This window comes from Lasioglossum baleicum, chromosome 9, assembly GCF_051020765.1.
Source record: "Lasioglossum baleicum chromosome 9, iyLasBale1, whole genome shotgun sequence".
NCBI lineage: Eukaryota > Metazoa > Arthropoda > Insecta > Hymenoptera > Halictidae > Lasioglossum > Lasioglossum baleicum.
In genome coordinates, this window is record NC_134937.1 from 13,679,123 (window position 1) to 13,699,847 (window position 20,725).

General features: G+C 45.6%; 1 protein-coding gene and 1 long non-coding RNA gene across 5 annotated transcripts in view; both read left to right on the top strand.

The window, feature by feature from the left end:
- The window catches only part of LOC143212017 (Krueppel-like factor 6), a 378,041-nt gene that overhangs the window by 156,889 nt on the left and 200,427 nt on the right, over positions 1-20,725 (top strand). The gene's annotated exons all lie outside the window — the stretch shown is intronic.
- The window catches only part of LOC143212018 (uncharacterized), a 118,224-nt gene that overhangs the window by 72,481 nt on the left and 25,018 nt on the right, over positions 1-20,725 (top strand). Inside the window, exon 3 of one of the 2 annotated variants that reach the window (XR_013009592.1) lies at positions 1-20,724. This exon is cut by the window's left edge and continues 20,427 nt beyond it. The exons of the other annotated variant lie outside the window; for it this stretch is intronic. This is a non-coding gene — a long non-coding RNA (uncharacterized LOC143212018). Of the gene's footprint in view, position 20,725 lies in introns of those variants that run through there. 2 annotated transcript variants of the gene reach the window in all.

Sequence of the window (20,725 nt, forward strand, 5' to 3'; positions counted from 1 at the left end):
TAGAAGAGCACACGTACACGGTGAAGCGGCGCGTGCACAAGGGGACGTTTAGGCCGGTCGATTACACGCTCGAACGGCCAAGAGACGTTGTCTGACTGTGGCAGACAATGTTGCAAATCTCTCGTCGCGTGTTGCTGGCACGGAGAAGTGTGCGGTCCGTGTACGAGCGCGCACGTGCATCGAAAAGTGCAGCGGCTGGTGCAGATGCACCGTGAATACGCCTACGGAGCCTGTTGCATCCTCATCTTTCTCTCTCTCTCTCTCTCTCTCTCTCTCTCTCTCTCTCTCTCTCTCTCCTCCTCTCTTCGTCTCCCTTTCCAACGAACTATCTCCACGGTTTTACATTTCGACGGATTTACAATTTAAATCACGTGCGCGCCCGGATCGCGAGAAGACACTCGTCGCCATTTGGATCGGGCAATCTAGTCGTTCTTATGGCACCCCGAAATTCGATGACACAGAGAGAGAGAGAGAGGGCGAAAGAGAAAGAGGGGAGAGGCTTGTGTCCCGTTCAACTAGGCCGCCCGATGCTATTGTGTCGTGTTTTTTCCCGAGCTCTAAGCGAGGGTCATCGAATGGCTGAGCCTTTGACAGGTGCCGCGAAATTAGGCTGTCGCTACGGGGAAATGAAAAAAGTTGGCATCGGCTTGACCTACTGCCACTTCTCGCCACGGTGCATTGTATATTGATGCCTTTTTTAAACTCGCGACCCTTTGCCAGGCAGCACAGGGGGAATGGCAGATGGCTCGATGTTGCATAGGATGCAGAGTGCATTTTAAATCGTGTGCTGCCACCGTTTCTTTCGGCCGATTAAAATTTATGATCGTTCAATTCTCTCCTCGTTCGATCTTCAACGATATAATTAACTAGTATCCACTCCACTGAAAATTGTACACAAAAACAAATAAAACTTACTAGTCTTCTTCACTATAATGTTTTCCCATTGAAAGCCGCGTGCTTGAACTACTTTAAAATAGATTCTTTTCAACCGAACAAGTGCTCGGATACTTCTGGCTAGAGCACGCCGTTCTTCGTATTCTTTTTTACGAGCCTATTCTTCGAAGCAATCGGGAAGCTCATTGCCATCAGTGTTTTACGTGCACAGGGTGCTCGGATATATTTAATTGCTATCTTAAGGGGCGATTTTACAAAATGAAATGAACAAAATTGAACAAGGTTTAAACTCAACTGAAACAAATCCTTCACCCGGATAAAGAATTCATTATCCACAATACGTACTTCGTTTGATCGTTGCGGTACTTCGACTTCAATAACCATTCCTCAGCATCTTCGCTAATGAAATACGACTGTCAATACTCGTGAGCACCCTACACAAAACAAAGAAACCGCGGTTTCCCTTTCCCCAAGGACGGCAAGGTCGCGAAACAGCATCGATCGCCATTGGACCAATTAAAGTCCTCTGACCGTGACGTTCGCGTCGATGCTTCGAGACGTTTATTTTCAAGGATGCGGTGCCCGCGACAGGATGAAAAATGGTAAATAGAGTCCTCGAGGCTCGGACGAGGCTCGACGCAATCCACTTACCAAGCAACGTTCCTCAGACACTTTGTCATGCAGATGCCCCACTATAATCCGTCTCTGTACAAACATTAAACCTCGAGTTTTTCGGTGTCTTACGCGCTTCAACAGAGAAGGAGTCCGTGGAGAGTGGTATCGATCCTCGAAGGAGAAACCGATTGAAAGCGAAAGGGGGGACGATAAAAATTTCAATCAAGCAGCCCGCCATTACTTACGATCGCGCCCTTCTTTTACTGCCGTGGCAGCGACCGGATTTCCATCGAATTCAACGCTGTTAGCAGTCGAGTCAATTTCGTTCAGTCAGCTTTGCTCGGCGTATTATCTCGCGCGCAATTAGTATTCTTTCTTCAACATTGAAGAAAACACATCCTGACTTGTCTTCAAGCTGACAGTGTCTCAATATTTTTAATAATAATTTTTAATTAAATCGTCATCCAACGATGTTCTTGCTGTTCCTCACGGCTTCTGGGATCCGCATCACAATGAACTAAATACATACCCCGAGCTTCGCTGATTGCCGTGCACCCTGGGTTTTTCCCCGGGAAAACGGTATTTTTCACCGTGGAAACTCGCGAGAACGAACGATTCGCCGATGCACCTTCTCGAAACTTCCGGCAAGAAGTTCCGGGGATAGGTTCGATGTAAGCGGAATAGTTGCCGAACTTCCGGGATTTTATATTTCCCCTGGAATCCTCCCGCTCTGCTCTTCAATCTTTATTCAAGCGCTCGATTTTTCTGTAATCCCAGACGCCCCCGGATTTCCCGCTCGAAGATTGACAGCTTTACGAGTGCCTCGTCTGGGCGGCTTTTTGTTCGTTTCCGTTCGCGTATCTTATCCTCGCGATTCCTCTTCGCGAAACTCGTTTGCTCTTCGTTTTATTGCGATGTAATTTCTCGCCGTTATCGCCGCTTGACGTTCTACTAAATATCGAACACGAGCGAATAATTTTTATGCGTTCGAAGAAAAGTGGATCAATGAAACGAGATAAAAACATCAGCAGACATTAAAGAACGTAGCTCTCCCATCGCGAGCTTGATACTAATAAGAAATTGAAATTTCTAGCTACTTAGTCTCAGTAAGACAGTAGAATCAGCACGTCGAGCGAGAAAACTTTTAAGTAATTTGCGCTCGGTGCTTCATTAAAACTCCCCGAGCGTTCTCGCTGACTGAGGCCTGTCGATCGTCCGGAATTCCAGCGTCGCGATCGACTTCCTTCTTTCCTCCAATCGGCAGTCAGCTAGAAAACGAAGTCACACGGAGTTTGCCGGAGTCACACGGATCATATCGATGCCCCACGGTGATTAACATTCTTGAAAGATGACGGACGGCCCCGGCTTAGTGGCCGCGGCTAGACCAAGCCGTGGCCAATTAACGGTGACCGCGTTTCCACGGTGTATTGCGTCTATTTGAGCTCATTATCGGCCGAGAACCGGCGTTAATGAACGCAATTACGGATGAAAGGTCGCGCGCGCGAGATCCGCAGCTTTGTCGCGCATCCGATATCTGCGGCCATGCGACCGCCTAAATCGACCGAGCGCCACTGTGAAACGGATTGTGATTAAGATTCGATAAACTGTGTACTGCAAACCGATTAACAGCGATTCGGTGCTGATAGAAGCATTTTCCATTTGAAAGGTACACCCGGAGGGTTCGACGAGACGCGAGGTCGCTACCCTCTTTGCGAATGCCGAGGGAATTCTTATTTCCGAGTTTAGATCCGAAGAGGAGAGGCCCTTTTAATTCCCTTTCATAAGCGCTCAGACAAACAAGCCGCGGTTTATGAGTGTTCTTATGCCGTGGAGACCGGCCTAGACTGCTACTTTCCAACGACCAAGAACGTTGTCGGCAATTTAGAGTTTCGTGGATTCGTCCGCCTCCCTCGGGGATGGATGTTTGAAATTTCATTGTTCCCTCGTTTGTACGCTGCGGTCTCGGCCCGCCACGAATTCCATTTTCTGTCGCCGACTCGCTGCAGGGCTATGTCCCGCAAAATTGCGAACGATTATAAGTATAGCGGACGATGATATGATATTTTTATTTCTGTTCTTCATCACTAATAATTCTTTTGGGACCCCACACACAAACTCAGACGTTTCAGAATCTCGGTGACCCTCGGAAATCCCTAAAGATTTTCCTCGGAGCAACTCGAAGGACCTATGGGAGCATTAGACGTTCCTCTATCCGTCTTCTCTATCCTCGAGTCTCCTAAGAATATCTTTGCGGACCACGGACATCCTGAAACTTCCTCGAAGGACCTCGGGGACCTTCGACCAACGCAAAGGATCTCTCCGGAGAGAACCATAAAAGTTTCTCCCATCGGAAGCGATCAGTCTCGTTTCCCATTTGCAAACGCCACTATTTACATAATTATATCGGGAGCATCGAATCTATGAAACGATAATGCAAGAACGCGTGGAAAGCCGCAGAGAGAGAGAGAGAGAGAGAGAGAGAGAGAGAGAGAGAGGAGAGACGCGCGTTCACTCGGTTCGATCGGCTCCACAGGTGCCGGCGTGTCAAACGACTTTGCTCTTTATCGAGAATGAATAATTTCTCTCCGGTGAACTGCGCCGAATCGATTGGGCCACTGATTTTCCCAATCCCCGGGAATTTCCTTGGGGAAATTAGTCTCATCGGAAGATTCCCATGGTTCACGTCAGGCAAAATCGTAGGATTATGGCGCGAGGGGGTGGAACGGAGATTCTTGCAGAGTCTCACTTCCCCGAGTTTCTCCATACGGTGTCGATTTTATTTCGCCTCCGTCATTCTCCTCTCTCCGACGCTGTCGAACGACCAGAAACTCGCATAATGTTTCCCGAAAGCAGCTTTAACGCTTCACCTATCTAAGCCTATTAATAAGATTTTCAATAATTGTGCTGTACCAAAAAAAGCATAAAACTTTTCTTTTACTATTGCAATCTTAAATGAAACTATTAGATGACGTTATCGAGGGTGACTTGTTAGGGTGGACTTATAGTGGAGCAGCGAGGTGAGCTGTGCGGTGAAAAAAAAGAGAAACAAAGAAAATACATATGTACTTTTTCATTAGTATGTGTCGAAATGTTGTCACGAATGCTGGTTTCTTTTCACCGCGCCGCTATCATCGATGCTCGCAGCTCCACTATAAATCCACACTTAGTTCGCAATGGAAATTGCCGTTGCTATTGAAGGTTCCATTAAAAAATGTTTAGCCATAATTATGCAATAATCATCGGCCGGTAATGTGTTAATTGAATTCAAATTGATTGAAGCAATGAAATCGCAAAGTTCCGTCGCGGGTTTCTTTTCGATCGAGCACGAACGATAGCTCGCGCAAAATATCGTTCCGCGAGGAGGCGTCGCTCGATTATTCCTCGACTCATTTCGGAAAGTGAGACGAGCCCGTCGAGCCGGTCCCACGGGAGCAGAAGCACGCATAACGGAGGCGAAAATAGTTGGGGCCATTGTCGCTAATTCACTCGCCCGGTTAAAAGACTCGAGAATAAGACACGGCCGCCGTGCCGCGCCGCGACGAACTTCGGCCGAGTTCATCGGACGTTTAATTAAAATCCTGTTCATTAGAAATTACCATATCCCGCGACGCGATTATCGGAGAAGTAACTTTTACCGGGGGAAAGTTCCCGGGGCCGCGCATCGGCCGATCGATCCGGATAAAAGCAACGTTCCGGTCTCCGGAACAGTCGAATAATAATCGAACCACGCGGAAAATCAAAAGAAGCCTGTGATATTATAGCGTGGGTCGCTATCACGTAATCTGTATACTATCATCGAAATTCTGACATTGTTGAAAACGTTTCGTGAAAGAGATGCCTACGATAAAGTTCGTTGGTTCGGCGATCGATGATTTTTCGACTTTGATCAGCAGCGCGCGGCGGGCTCTTTCTTATCGGGATTAATCCCACTCACGTTCGAACTACTTCAATGGGACTTTTTCAACTCTCCGGTGTCGATTGATCACGAGGTTCTGGTGGCAGCGTGTCGCGACTGCATTCCTCTGTCAAGCATATTGTTGCACATACCAGGTCGAACCACTAGGATCTATATTCTTTATTGAGCACCGCGGATAGAACAGATACCAGACCTATGAGATCGTCATTGTCGTGTCAAAGTTGAGTGCTCGGCAAGACTATAAATTCTGTGCTACGTGTTTCTAGATGACCGGTAATTATCTCTTTCACTCTCATTCCCTTTGTGAGGAGATCGTTATCAACGCCGACCCAGTGACCACTTAAACCCACGCAGTGAATATTATTGTTGGATATTTTACGAGATAGCCGGGAGGAAATAATTGGCAATCTAATAGCAGTCGACGTGTAATAGTACTCGACGCGTAGTAGTAGTCGACCTGTAACAGTGCTATGTCGCGTACGTTAACTATTCTCTCAGAAGTTGATCCTCCGGAATGCCGTTTTAGGTATTTATTAATTAACCAATATGTGGAACGAATCTGAAAATCGCCATGTAAATTATGTGAACGAGAGTAAAACCCTCTTGTAAGTACATATTTGTTGCGCAGGAAATAGAACAACTCGTAACGATATTGATTCGCATGTTTATTCGCGGTATGAAAATTGACAGCGGTGCTGTAAGCACGGCGAGTAAAGAAACATTTCAAAAAGCGACGTTTCGCGTCAGAGCTTTTAAGGATTCAGTAAATGTGTATTTTCGTAGCAGCTTTTGAGGGTCGAGCACAACTATACAGTATATTCTGGTATCGATGAAGACAACCTCCAATACCGAGAGACACTGTAGGACAGAGTAGGGCAATAATCAACTAATATTTAAAAATGACTTTTTGAATGTTAGTCATAGCAAAATTAGTCAAAACTTTTTGATCAGTTAGTGATAACTAATTAATAATATTAATGTATGTTAATCGCACAATAGTGACTGATGACTAAAGATTGATAACTGATCATCAACTACTAATTCACTAATACGCAATAGCTAACGATTACTTAGATCTGTGACTAACTATTTGCCATTTAGCTATCACTAACTAATCAAAACGTTTTGACTAATGACTATTTTGCTATGACTGACATTCAAAAAGACTATTAGTCATTTTTAAATATTGATTATTGCCCTACTCTGCTGTAGGAGACATTTCGAAACTATCGAAGGTGTCCCCTATCGAAACCCTCCGAAAATAGCCAGTGGTCTAGGACGCCAAATTAGGAGGAGCGTTCGGCGGCCCATTCGCGCGATATTTTTCCGCCGATAAATTTCTCCGTAAACACCGAAACGAGGAGGAACGACCCCGGAGCTCCCACGTGAACCGATCGACCGGTCGAGACATAATCATCAATTAAGCTGACGTGGCTAGCGTGCGTGAGTCACTTATCGCGCGAAGTCCGAAGCGGACTAGAGAAAGATGGGAAACAGAGAAAGAGAGAGATAGAGAGAGAGAGAGAGAACATCGAGCCGAAGTTCACCTTCTAACGAGAGAAACCGTGACGCGTCCTCCCGTGGATGGGCATCGTTTCGGAGCGGAAATTCGTGAGATTGTAAATCAGCCGTCCGGTGGTCGCTCGACGATGCGGACGACTCGTCCGGCAAACGGAAAATCGATGCTTGTCCAGTGGACATTAATTGCTGGCTTTTATCGGGAAGAAGCGCACCAAAAAGAGGAACGTTTCACGGTCTAATTGTCCGGCCGTCTGTGGTCGCGCCAGGCGGACTTTTCAAGCGCACGCGATACAGGTGACTTATTACCGCACTTGTTACGCGTCCTCGGCTCCGCACGACTTGAACCCGCTCCTGTGTGGACCATTGTTACTCTTCTGCGGTCACTGTTTTTCTCTCTCTCTTCTTCACCGATCGTGCAATTTTTATCTCGTTTTCTGTCTCGGGAATTATTTTACTCGATACTCTTTCGATGTTTGTCCTTCTTCCTCCTCGCATCCGGCGCGTCGAGGTTATAAATCAGAACTATTAGGTTGTTGCATATGAAATGTCCGATTTTTAGCAATGTCTACTGTCTACAAATTTCAAGTTTCTTGATTTTATTGTAAAAATAAGATATTATGGTCAATTTTTACCATCGACGACTAGTAAGTTAATTGATCACCACATTTTCATAAAAAATCACATAGAAGTTATTTTTCGCTTCGTTGATAATCGAAAATACATTAACGAGAAGCGTGTATTGTGTTAATTTTATTCGATCAGCCGCTAGTAAGAGCCGTGGAGCCTCGCGAAAAGGCGCATCGAGCAAGCCAACAACTTCGACGAGATCAAATGGCCGGACCCTTTTAAACAGAAAGTTAAACGAGTTCGCTGGGTGTGCCCGAATCGAAAGATACATTTAAAACTGCACAGTGGGAACCGCATCGTTTAAGCCGGCCAAGGCAGAGTCGTCGTCTAAATGAAGACTTCGGTGGCTCGAAGAAGAACGAGCAGCAATTTTTGCAGCGGGGCTCTACACGGCTGACTGGGAAGCATGAATTTTAAACGAACTGAATTCGATTACCGATGATGGAACGGCAACCTGGAAGAAGAAGTAAATCCCAGAATAAACGAGCCGAGAATGCAAATCGCGTGTTCTTACTGCATTTCGGTAGAGTTGCGACTGGTGAGCTCCTCGCGGCGAATAAAAACTAGGAGACCCCCGGTCTCGATGTCAAGAACGGTTTCGATATCTCGATGCTTCTCTCCCTTCTCCCTTTGTCTGTTTCTCTAGATGGTCCACGATGGCAAATACCATCGAGGCGACGATGATGTAACGGCGGACCGGTCTCTCTCGGCGGCATACCTGCGTAAATCCTTGTCTACCTCGTCCCACCGTTGTGCCTACTCCTTTCGACTTTCTCTCCTGACGAGTATAAACAGGACCGTTCGCGAGCCGGTGCCAGCTGGTTCGCGGGCTGCCGAGGAATTTGCATTTTTATTGGAACCTTACCTCCCACGGAAATCCTAGGCTGCTCGAGATTTCCTCTATCGGACTGCTCCGTTTGCCCTAACAGGCCTCGGCCGTGTCACGCAGCCGTTAGGTTCACACGTTCTTATTTTTATTCACGCTCGGCTTTATTTCTTGTGTGCATGTCCGAACGTTGATTCTTGGCTTGATATTTGCGGCTTCAGATTGGATATTTCATGCGAACATCGTCGTCATTATTTGTTTCATGCGATCATCATCTCCATTATTTCTTCTACAGAAAAGTCCAATCTTGAAAGTCAATTTTCGTCTCAAGGTTTTGATCAACATCCACGATCAACATCCATCTGGTCTAATCTTAAAAGTAAATCTTCATCTGAAGGTTTTGATCAACATCCAAGATCAACATCCATGATAAACATCTAAGATCAACATCCATCTGGTTCAATCTTAAAAGTAAATTTTCATCTGAAGGCTTTGATCAACATCCATGATCAACATTCATCCGGACCAATATGGAAAATAAATTTTCATCTACAGGTTTTCATCAACATCCATGATAAACGTCCAAGATCAACGTCCATGATCAACATTCATCCGGACCAATCTGGAAAATAAATTTTCATCTACAGGTTTTCATCACCATCCATGATAAACGTCCAAGATCAACATCCATTATCAACGTCCATGATCAACATTCATCCGGACCAATCTGGAAAATAAATTTTCATCTACAACTTTTCATCAACATCCATGATAAACGTCGAAGATGAACATCCAAGATCAACATCCATGATCAACGTTCATGATCAGCATCCATCCGGGGGTGGGGGTCCAATCTTGAAAATAAATTCTAGTCTGAAGTTTTCCATCAACATTCAGTTTAAAAGATTCCCCGACAAGCCAACGCTGCAAAATTCGTAACAGTGCAGCGTCAGGCGCGATAATGGCAGCATTCGGCAGAGAAGAGGACACGCGTCGCGGAACAGCCTCGACAAATAGAATACGGTTGGAAGATAGAACTCGTTCGTGGTCCTTGGGTGTCCTCAACGGTTCTTAGCCGTTCTGAACGGTGCTCCGCGATCCTCGACGGTCCAAGGCCGCGATACAATCGGCCGCATTCACGTTGCATTCAGCTCGGCAAGCGTCGTCTTTTATGAGCAGGCCTTGAAGAAGATCCGATAGGCGACGTTGCCGGCCGATACGTTGCTTAATGGGAAACTTATGTTAATTCCCTACTCGCTGGGTCCTCCCACCTTTCTAACTCTCTTGTAAAACGGGAATGCTTTTCTTCGAAACCAAACAATCTACACCCGGTTTTCACCGAGTACGAATAATTACAGTAATTATGACCAAACAGATAATTTCCACAATTTCATTCAACAACATCCTCGTTATTGACAGACAAGTGTATTTTTAAAACAAACATAGTACTTTGTAGTAAGTGCACGGTCGAGAGTCACACCGATGGGAAAAGGCACTCAGCAACGCTGACGAGGTACTGTTACGACGTAAAGATCACCTTGAACACGGCGATACTAATCTCTGATCTGTAGCAAGTTTAATTTCACACCCACTACATATACAGAGCGTACGTACCATAGTTCCTGTGTTATTGAAGATTATACAATATCAGCGTGTTACAGCAAACCGTCGTTTCCTCGAACGACGGCGAGTGTTCATGAATGACGCTCGCCCATAAAACAAAATATAAAATTATATCAAATTACATTCTCTGTTCAATTGATTCGTGTGAGACTGATACGAAGGAGGGAATAGGGTTAATTTGATGCGATATCCGAAGATGAATAAATGAGAGGATGACAGCAGAGTCGCATCGTGGATCGTCGACGAGGTGTTTCGACGGGTTTCCGTCGTGAAAGTTTCCGTCGGAGCGACGCATCACCCCCGCGTCGTGATACTTCGGCAATCTAAACTCGATCTTCAGACGCGGTTCGTTTCTGGAAAGTTTTATGAGACAGCTACGCGGAAAAAGTATCCTGTCACGTTTAGGGTTCCACGAGCGACGCCTGTTGCCACTTCCCCGTCGTATTGCTTCGATCTATATGCTAAGAGAGAGAGCGCCACGATAAAATCTGCGCGTACCTCGATATCTTATCTGCCGGCTTAACCAGTTTGCAGACTCGTGACGTTATGACTACCGTTTCGCAACGGCGGCGCGGCGCTTCGCGCGATTTTCCCGCGGGAAAATTCTGACGGGCTGAAACTTCCTCGATGACTTAAGCACGCCGTCTTCCAACTTGGGACCTTGTCGGGCTTCATTAGCGTCGTTTACCCTGCCCGAAATTCGGCTGTCAATTCTGCGAAATATAGCCTGTCTACCGGTTTACGCAAATTGACTGCTAGTGGCGTCCAAACGCTATAAATCTTGATCCTCGTGTGCACTAAGATCATTATACAGCAGAATTAATCATAAGTAATCTTACAAATTTCAATTTCACATTATCTTAAATCACTTCCTGCAAGTCCACGTGTAACTGCGGCTGACTAACTGTCCGCAGTGCTTCAAAATGAATTATCTCCGGCCTTGGAGACGTTACGGTCGTCTATAATCTTAATTATATTTCCATCTACTTCTTCGCTTGTCCATTGTAGTTATACAATATTTTTTATGCCTCTGCAAAACGATTAGGTTGTTGCAAATGAAATGACCGTTTTGAATCTTTAACATAAACTTTTATTTTTTACCAGCTTTATTCATATTCCATTAATTGAAATGATTTCCATCGATGTCGATGTACTTCTTCCCTCGTGATACAAGTGCCTCAATGCCTTTCTGGTAGAAATCTAATAAACGTGAGGCAATCAATTCATCAAATTCAGTTTTTACAGCACGTTCTTCTTTGAATATTTTTCCATTCAAAAAGCCATCTACATGAAAAAATGGTAATCAGTAGGTGACAGGTCAGGCAAATAATGAGGGTGAGGAAGAACTTCACACTTCAACTCTGCTAATTTTTTTACTGTTTCTTTCGTAATATGTGGCCGAGCATTATCGTGAAGCAATATTACACCACGTCTATTGACTAATGCCGACTGTTCAATACGCAGTTTTTCGTCCATTATATCAATTTCCTGACAGTATTTATCAGCAATTATAATTTCGCGTGAATCCCTTTCAACTGTCTGTTTTAAATCTAAATGTTTAATAGCTGCTGGCTTATGACCACCAGGCTCATTTCCCAGATTTGTATCTCCGGAACGAAACTTTTCAAACCAACGCCTTATGGTCCGATCACTTGCTATACCTTCACCGAAAGCGGCATTTATGTTTTTCGCTGCTTCAGACGCAGTATGTCCAAGTTTGAACTCGTACAAGTAAATTATATGAATTTCCTTCTTTCCATGGTGAACGAAAATCGATTTTGAATCATGTATACTATACAATATTAATAATCTTATACACGAAAATTCATGTACGGGATATGTACTTTTCAAATTGTACAACTTCAACCCCATCTGTCGTGGAAAAACTAAACTACAAAGGCGGGAAGTCTGAAATGTGAAAAACGGTCATTTCAATTGCAACAACCTAATAGTATTCCAGAATTTTTGCAAGCATTTAAAATTTTGTTCTCGGATTTAGCTGTCCGAAGTTGAAACATCATTTCTCACGATGTTAAGAGAAATTATTCAAGCGGTAATTTATTCGAGCAGAATTAATTCGCGACGAACAAGGGCCATTCGCATGATCGAAGTTTCGCGTCTCGGTCGCGCAGGCCCGTCAAACTCTGCTGGATCGTAAACACGGCTGCCAATAAATTTACCTGGCACTACGGCCGGCGTTCGGTATTTTCGTAGATTCTGAGGCCGGTGCAGCAACGAAACGACCGATTTTACTGTGGTTTTACTGCCACGGAAATGATGTCACCGACGACGAACGCACAGTGCGTCGGCTCCCACAGCTCCTTGCATCCACCAAGAGTTTTCGACTAGCTCTTACGTTCCGAATCCAGGTAAACGAAAACAGAACTCCCTCTCTCTCTCTCTCTCTCTCTCTCTCTCTCTCTCTCTCTCTCTCTTCTGTGGGTGAACACCAGCTTGCGTTACATAACAATTTTACGATCATTTTCGCGCGGGGGCCTTGAGGCGCCTTCCAGGCTTCCTTGACTATTTTAGGATGAGAGAGCCGGTTGCGCCGCAAGATAATGAGCTCGGCCTGTAAATAGCGGTCGTATCAAAGTGATAAACGTTAACAGGAGCAATTAGATAGGTCGGTCTTTAGAACCGCTCCCTGATACCGCCTCGTTTGAAGCCTGTCTTCGAGTAATTGGCCAACTCCGCGGAAAAAGAGCCCCTAGTTTCTGCCATTTTCTACGTTCATGGCCTCGTCATAATTAACGCGGCTGGACGTATCAATCTATCAGTGAGTTTCCACTTATCGACAATCATATCGTTAAATGCGTCTCTACCTGAATATTATCTAAAATCTACAAATATTTGCCACAATAATGTAAATAATGATAATGTACTTATAATTATATATTTAAGTATATATATATATAGAGATTCGGCTTTGTAATGCGACCTGTATAAATGAATAAATTAAAAAAGAAATAGCTTGTTCCTTAATGTTAGACCGAGTTAGTCCGATTTTCAGCAGAGGTCTCCTATTTTTCTAATTTCTGGCGAAGCGCTGATTACGGTAGGGGCGGATAAATTTCGGATTGGACGTGTGCGCGGCGTGGCGTTTGGAAACGCGGGGCATGCTCGGTGTGTCTGTGCGCAGACGTATTGTTATTATTATGCCGCATTCCCGTGGCGGAATACAGCGGAGCTAAGAGGAACAGGCCCACCGCGAAATTGCTTTCTGCCGTTTGATCATAATCCAATCGTTCCACCACGGACTTAGCCACCTAATGGGACGCGGAACCCCGGCATCTCGGCCGGAAAATTTATGAACGCCCGTTTCTACGGGGGCAAAGTAGGGGGGCCGCCCCGCGGAGGAATGCACTGGGAACTCCGTGTTTCAGCGACTGTTAAATTAATGCAGTTTCTGCCCTTTAAATGGCGGAACACGCGGCGCACCAGAGCGAACCGCCAACCAGAGGTACCCGAAACAGAGACGGCGATACAGAGCCGCGCCGAATCTGCGGAGCACTGATTGAAACGGAATCGAATTCGCCGGAGGCGAGGTCCGCGCGAACCATCTATCGCGTCGCGAAAAATCTCTTTTCCAAGCCGCACGCAACCCGGAAATACGCGTGTAATAATTGAACAGACTCGATGAAAACTAATCGGATACCGAAACGCAACGATCGGCCGTTCCCAGCCGGAAATTACTTCGACGTTTTATAGGCTATTTTCCAATTCTGTAACGCGAGTTTGCCAGGTTCCGCCAGGTAATTAGTGGAGGTGGGTTGCGAAGCTTGTCTCGGAATAGTATAATGAACCACTTAACTCGGAGGTACTAAATGCTAAAAATAACTGGTGGATGCAGGCTTTTGAAAATGGCAACCTTCGATTCATTGAGATCTCCTACAAATTTTTTAAAATATTATACTTGTTCGCGTTTTTATTTTAGAGAGGAAAAAATATCGTAAAGCGAGAATCACTTTTCGTGCAAAGTAGATCTACCTCTTAAATAGTTAACGCACCGCCATTAGCCGGCCGGTGGGATTTCACATTCATTAAAGCAGTAATAAGACGCGTAAAGGATTGAAACGACCGATCATTAAATTACCAAACGGTAATGAATGTGCCGCGGAAAGAGCTAGATTATCCGTCCATTAGCTGGGGGAAGTGTCGCGATCGAATATCAACATGAAACGTGTCCGGCGTTTCGTGATTTTCGCGCAATCGCGGCCGGTTCGATCTCGATCTCCCCTAGATCCTGTTGAACGGATTCGTCTGGCCTTAGGGCGCTGTTTAAATGTCGATTTCTTCATCCGCGGATAACTCTATTCACCGGTTACTGCGCCCGATGTTGCAACCGCGCGTCGTGAAACTGCATTCGCGGAACGAGCAACGCCGATTCCGCGGGTTATGGGCCATAATTGGCGAATAGGGACGGCACACAGGGCCCTGTCTTTTCTCACGAGGGAAACGGTAGCACGGCAGGATACGATTGTTTTACCTCAGGATTTTTATTCTTCCTTTCGCGGCAGGAAATTACAAGAAACGTTCACCTCCGTCGAGCTAGCGCACTGTCCTTGCACTATGCGCTCGTTTCGGAACGTGATCTGGATTAAATGCGACGGATCAACGTCCGTGTAACGGCCCCGTCGCGTTTACTTTGCGAAAATGGTAATATTTTCGGACCAGACTGCGTCTTGTTCGGCCGCCTCCCTCGGGGACGCCCGAGGAAAACAGTATTTCCGCTTTTGGTCCTCGGCTCTGCCCGGCGGATCGTCTGATAAACGTTTACTCGGACCTGTGGGTGAATAATCGTGTTTGGTTTAAAATATGCAGTGCACGAAAGCAGAATTGCGAAGGTGGAATCAATTCTTTATATGGAAGGAAAACGGAGATGAATTTTATCTTAATTCTTACAACATAAAGACGATATGTCGACTATGTCTTCTTCCAGAAAATAAGTTGCTAAATTTCATCGAGAAGCTTCTCCTGTATTCTCAATTCCTCACTGGATTCCAATATGTGTAAGTTCGCAAAAATTCATTGAGCGCTGTCTCGCGATTGAAACGTCAAAATTGAACCACCGGAAACAAAGTGATTCCTCCAGTTTGGGGAGCGCTAATTCCTTAAAAATTACGAACAAATCGTCTCGTTTTCGATGTTCCTACCACCGGTGTCTGGTGTCTTTTTTACCCTCGGCGCAGCCCTTCCAGCCAGCCTTTCATTAGCGGTGGAGGTCCATCGTCCGGTATAATGGTGCTCGCGCCCGGTTCGATGTTCCTCGGCTTGTTCTTCCAGTAATTTATAGTTTCGTGTTACGAGTGAGGAGCAGAACTCGAATTAGCCCGAACAAGGAAGTTTGAAAATTATCTATGTCGGCACACAGTCGGGCGGAGGGCGCCGATCTATATTTCCCGTGCTGTAACCGGCGGTTACGGGCACAGGACGGCTAATTGCTCCCGCGGAATTTTATTATCCCCGGGAAGACTGAAATAGAGGGAGGGAGAGAGAGAGAGAGGGGACGGAAGACCCGGGCTGCGGAACAAGAACGAAAACCGTGGCCATAGCACTCTCGTTTATTATGTAACGAGCGCAGACATTCTTGCCGGATCTCGTTCTTCAGGGCCTGTTTTTGTCGCACGAGGATATACGTATATCGCCGGAGTAAGTTTTCGTTAAAGCTCCTCGGGGATAAACCGGCGGATTATTATTGCTACTTTGCAGCGGTATTATTTGAGCCGCAATGTGCTTTATGACCGGTATCTCTGCCCGCCATTGTCTTCAGTAATTATCGTAGCTTTACGAGCCTGGCCACTTAGACGAGCTCGTTCGGGCTCTTGAAATTTGTTTTATTCCCATGCAAAAGAAATTTATTAACCCCCTTTCTCGCTCAGATCCTCTGATCGATAAAAATGTCATGTTACTTCTTCCTGTGAAGCGAAGTCCTCCCCTGAGTGAATGAAATAAATCGCAGAATCCAGATTCAGCGCACTGGAACAATAAACAAAGCTCCGGTGAAGATATTCTGTTTGTTTATGAGATAACCGCGCGTATCTTATCTTTACAACCTCATTTGCCGTGGGCATGCAAGTCACTTCAATGTGCCTGTCCACGATAACAGTTCGTTTTTCTCTCTCGTTTTCTCGTTATTACGTATCTAAGAGTAGTTACTTTTACTCACAAAATTCTCTCTCTCTCTCTCTCTCTCTCTCTTTCTCCACCGCCTTGACCCAGCCGTACCTCTTGCTCGAACGATCCGCCGTTTCCTTTACCATTAACCACTTTTTCCAATCCCCTTCCCTCTAATTACATAGTTAGTTCTTCTTACGGTAACGATTAAAAACCTCATCGTCGAACGAGACTGGATCTTTACGCGTTTTTACGTGGCTGTAATACCCTTTTACGCGTCTTGTAATACCTTCTCCCGACCCGCCCCGTAAGGAGATAATTGAATTAAAGTTTGATCAAAACTCGGCTAAGTTATGTACGCATCGAATCGCGCGAGATTACCTCTGTTCGTTTATTCTTCGAATTTTTTGTTCACGATTTTTCTCGGCGGCGGAGAAGTTATGATTTTTCCGGGGGGAGGAAAATATTTTCCCTCGGTGATGAGTCTGTCGGTGGGGCTGAAGATTCGGAGCTGACTCGATCATCTTAATGAAAGGGATTAACTCGAGCCAACGACGTTTACCCGGGATCAGAATTGACCGTACGTCGGCGACGCAGTCGGTTTAATTCCGGCGCGAATCGGTCGCGAGCACCAGCCGGAAACTCGTTAGCGAATCGTCCTTCCGTGGTAAGTGTAATTAATCCCCTGGCAGGCTGCACGATTTGTCGAAGCTCCTTCCCTCCCGTAGGAAGAGCCCCGGGAACGGTCCAAACAGATAACTGTCTCCGCAAACCGAAATCAGCTAACCAGGAATCGCAAAAATGTCCTACTTCAATCTAAAGAAGAGTGGCTAAATGCGAGCTTGCAACTTCATTATTAATCATTGTAATTGACAGATTACAACGAGGTACGTTTTAATTAAAGAATACATAGAAAGAAGAAGATATCGAAGCAGTAATAACGAAAACGATTCTTTATCTTCACCTTTAGCATCGAAACGTGCAAAGTAGTGAAACAGATAAGAGAGGATTTTAATTAAGTGATTCGCATAAACGGAAGATTTGATTACACGATAGCTACGTGATGATCTGGATGTGTACTAAAGTTGTATCCAGCGAACTACGTCGTTATCTCGAACATCAAAATATACAAAGCAGTTGAGTAGGTAGAAGACAGCAGCCGTGGAAAGCACCGCATAAACACCTTGATGAAGTACAGATTTTTCATCCGTAATGCTTCGCATGAACACGAAGACGACTTGGTTAAGTACGCGATGATTTGAATCTGGCTCTACTGAAATTGTTGCCAGGCTGCTTCATAGTCCTCTTCAGCATCAAAACGTACGCTCATAGACATTGCAGAGAAGCGTCGCATAAACTAGTTGAATAGGATCATGAAGTGTCTGTAGAAGGATTTTCGTTGAGTGACTCGCGTATATACGAAGAGCTTTCGGTTGATAATGTGCTGCTCGTAACCGTCTCGATTTCTGCATTGGTCTTATCTTCTTTCGCGGATAAGGTTGTGGAACGGTTGCCGACACGTTAGCTCCCACGTTTCTGTCACGTAACAAGACCAGACACGGTGTTCTACGGCGAGCGTGACGTAGGTTAGATCGATTATCACGGAAACGGAAGATAGAACCGCAAACGCTTGTCGTTCCTCCGGATAATTATCGTAAATCTCAGATTTCGCTGGGATGCTTTATCGCGACGCTTAGAGTCCTGACGTGGTCGTCGCAGCTGACACGATGGAAAACCACGGATGGACGCAGCACTTTGCCCACCGTCAGCCCATTGTATAAGATTTCGGTTGTCGCGTGCATTCCTCGCGGACTCTCTCTCTCTCTCTCTCTCTCTCTCTCTCTCTCTCTCTTTCTCTCTGCCAGACAGGAAGGGGACAACGATTGTGTCTTCGGAGACAATGGCAACGGGAAACCGAGTGCTCGCAGACGGAATTGTAATACGCGGTCTGTGACAGACTCGCAAAATTCCGCCCGTGTAATACCGCTTCATTTCTGTCCGGCTGTTGTTCCACAAGCCCGCGTACAAAATGTTGTTCGCATTGAATGTGAAAGATTTTTCCCGGAAAGCCTCTCTTGGAGAACTCCGACGTCACTCAATTTTCAATTAACAACTCCTTGCCAATCCCTATTCATTTACACTTGAGCCTGCCCTTTGCGCTCCACTAGTACTCCATTAAACAACCCTTGAACTATCATCCGCCGGAAGATGGCGTTCCATTCAATCTCAAATATGTAGATCACCAAACTAGTTAACTCGACAGCACGAAATTCTACAAAATCGTGCATCTATTTTTACATATCAAGCTCCCATTGTTCTAGTTGGACTGTTTTGAACGTTCCGCTAAATTCAAACCCAACCGCGAAAACATCCTCGTCGTTATTCCCCGGGAAAATAGTCGACGATGTTCCGAGGGGATATCACCAGCGTAGAAATCCGGAATCCGGCTGTCAGCGATTCGAAGTTCGACAGGACCTCGGCTCCGGCGGGTCCCCGATCTAAATATTTGCAGCGAGACACGGCCGTAATTGAACCAATTTCATCGGGGGAATTATTTCGAGTGAACGCTTACCGGGCACGGTATCCGATGGCTCGTACGTGACTTAATACGACACGTTCAATAAAGTAATACCTAGAGACTGGGGGTAAGGGGCGGGGGATTGCCGCGAGGGGATGAAGGGGGTATGAACCTTGGTATTCCCAGCATCTGCAGAACGGAGGTTCTCGACTCCCCGGAGATCCTCGACGAGCGGAGCCAGTGTTTCCATAGTTGCGGCGCGAGCTTGCGAATCCAGGCTTCCGAGGAGACGAGCGATGATGACAACGAGAAGAGCATAAGCGAGGAGAACGGAAATACAGCAAGGCGACGTATAGCCGGCCGGCTGGAAGCCCGGCCGAGTTTCGTTCCAATGGAACTTTCATGAACTCCGGGGCTGTATGTAACGAGGACTTAAGCCAGTGGCGTAGAATCCCACTCTTATAGCGTCTTTTACCGAGGACTAGACTCTTTTTCCCAGCTGGACTCTGCCTTTTCACACTGAACCTCCGGAAAGTCTTCTTTGTCGTCGTCTATCGGTTCCTCCTCTTCAGGTGCGTGTCCATCTGAGAGCCAAACTATCGCGAGTTACTCTTAACAGCCAAATTAGTCAGTGTACACGGTATTGACAGTGCCAGCGGAGAAACTCTCGGAGAGCGAATAGTACAATTGAAAATCGCAAATGGACACGTTCAATTTTTCCTTCGGCGAGCAACTTTCAGCGACGTTTTTATACATACACATAAATCGAATATTCTTATAACTAGACTGCGGATCTTTATGCAAAATAAAAATTGTCTGCATTGATTGCAAAAAATGGAAACCAAATTGAATGTTATTTCTTACCTTAATGAATTTGACAATGATTAGAGACAATGATAATGATCGACATCTTCAATTTTGAAAATTTTCCAACAATTTTGAATCTCACGTACTCAATTTTGCAGTAAATCTATAAATATTCATCTGAGATCTACACGCATGATATTCAAATGGCCACATACTCCGAGAGCAAATTGAGAATACTCTCGACACGTACGATTGGTCGAACACTAAAACTGATTAGCAGGGGTCGTCTTATAAAAACGACAGGATTGAATTCACACAAATCTATGAGTCCTGAATCGATTAGGAATTTCAATGTACGTTCGAGCCAGTTTGCTCAGGTTTGAGAAACCGATGGTCAGCGGGATTCCAAATATATCTGGGTCGCTTGAAATATTCGAGGAATGAAAAGCAACTTCCTCCCCGGCCAGCAAACAATCGTGGAAGGAAGACGGCCGGATTGAATCGAAATGAAAAATCCGTGATCCGGTCCCCGGTGTTCACGCCTTTGTACGACTGCTTCTTATGCCGCATGCAGCACGCGTACTCTCGTCTGTTTTCTAGGCTGCTCCTCGGGCTTCTCTATGGAACTTTAAAACTTTAATCTCGACGTGGTCAGTGCCCGAAGATAATGCAACAATAGAGCTGTCGGCCGTGGAGCGGAGGTCGGATGTGGGTAGAAAGACAGTGAAATCATGATTCCTCGACGCGGCACACGTTGATGTACCGTAACGAGATTCATCAGCCGTGCAGACTCTGTTGCTGCTGTTGCTGCGAATGATAATTGTTTCCCCCGTTCCGCCAAGGGATCGTGTCTACAGCGAAATAATGTTTCCCGTCGAGCACCGAAGTTACTCTTATTCACCTCCATCCGCCCTTTAGCTACCGCGATACTTTCAGCTACTCCAAAATTAAAGTCGGATTAAAAAAGTTTCTACTACCCCTTCGCGTTCGCCACGGCGAACCGGGTTCTCTGAATTTCGTTCAGGTTACTTAACTGCAAGCAAAGTGTCGAATTTCATGAAATCAATGCGTGCGTACAAGCGAATTTACTGCATAAAGATATATCCGACAATAATAAAAATCTCCAGAATAAAGTGTTGCGCAACCAAGCGACTTTGAAGTGAGACCGAGTGAAACGGTTGTTGTCAGCTTTCACGCGAAATCTCGGTTTTCGGTAACTTTCGGAAGTGCAGCCTGTTAACGGGTGATTTGTATTATTTTG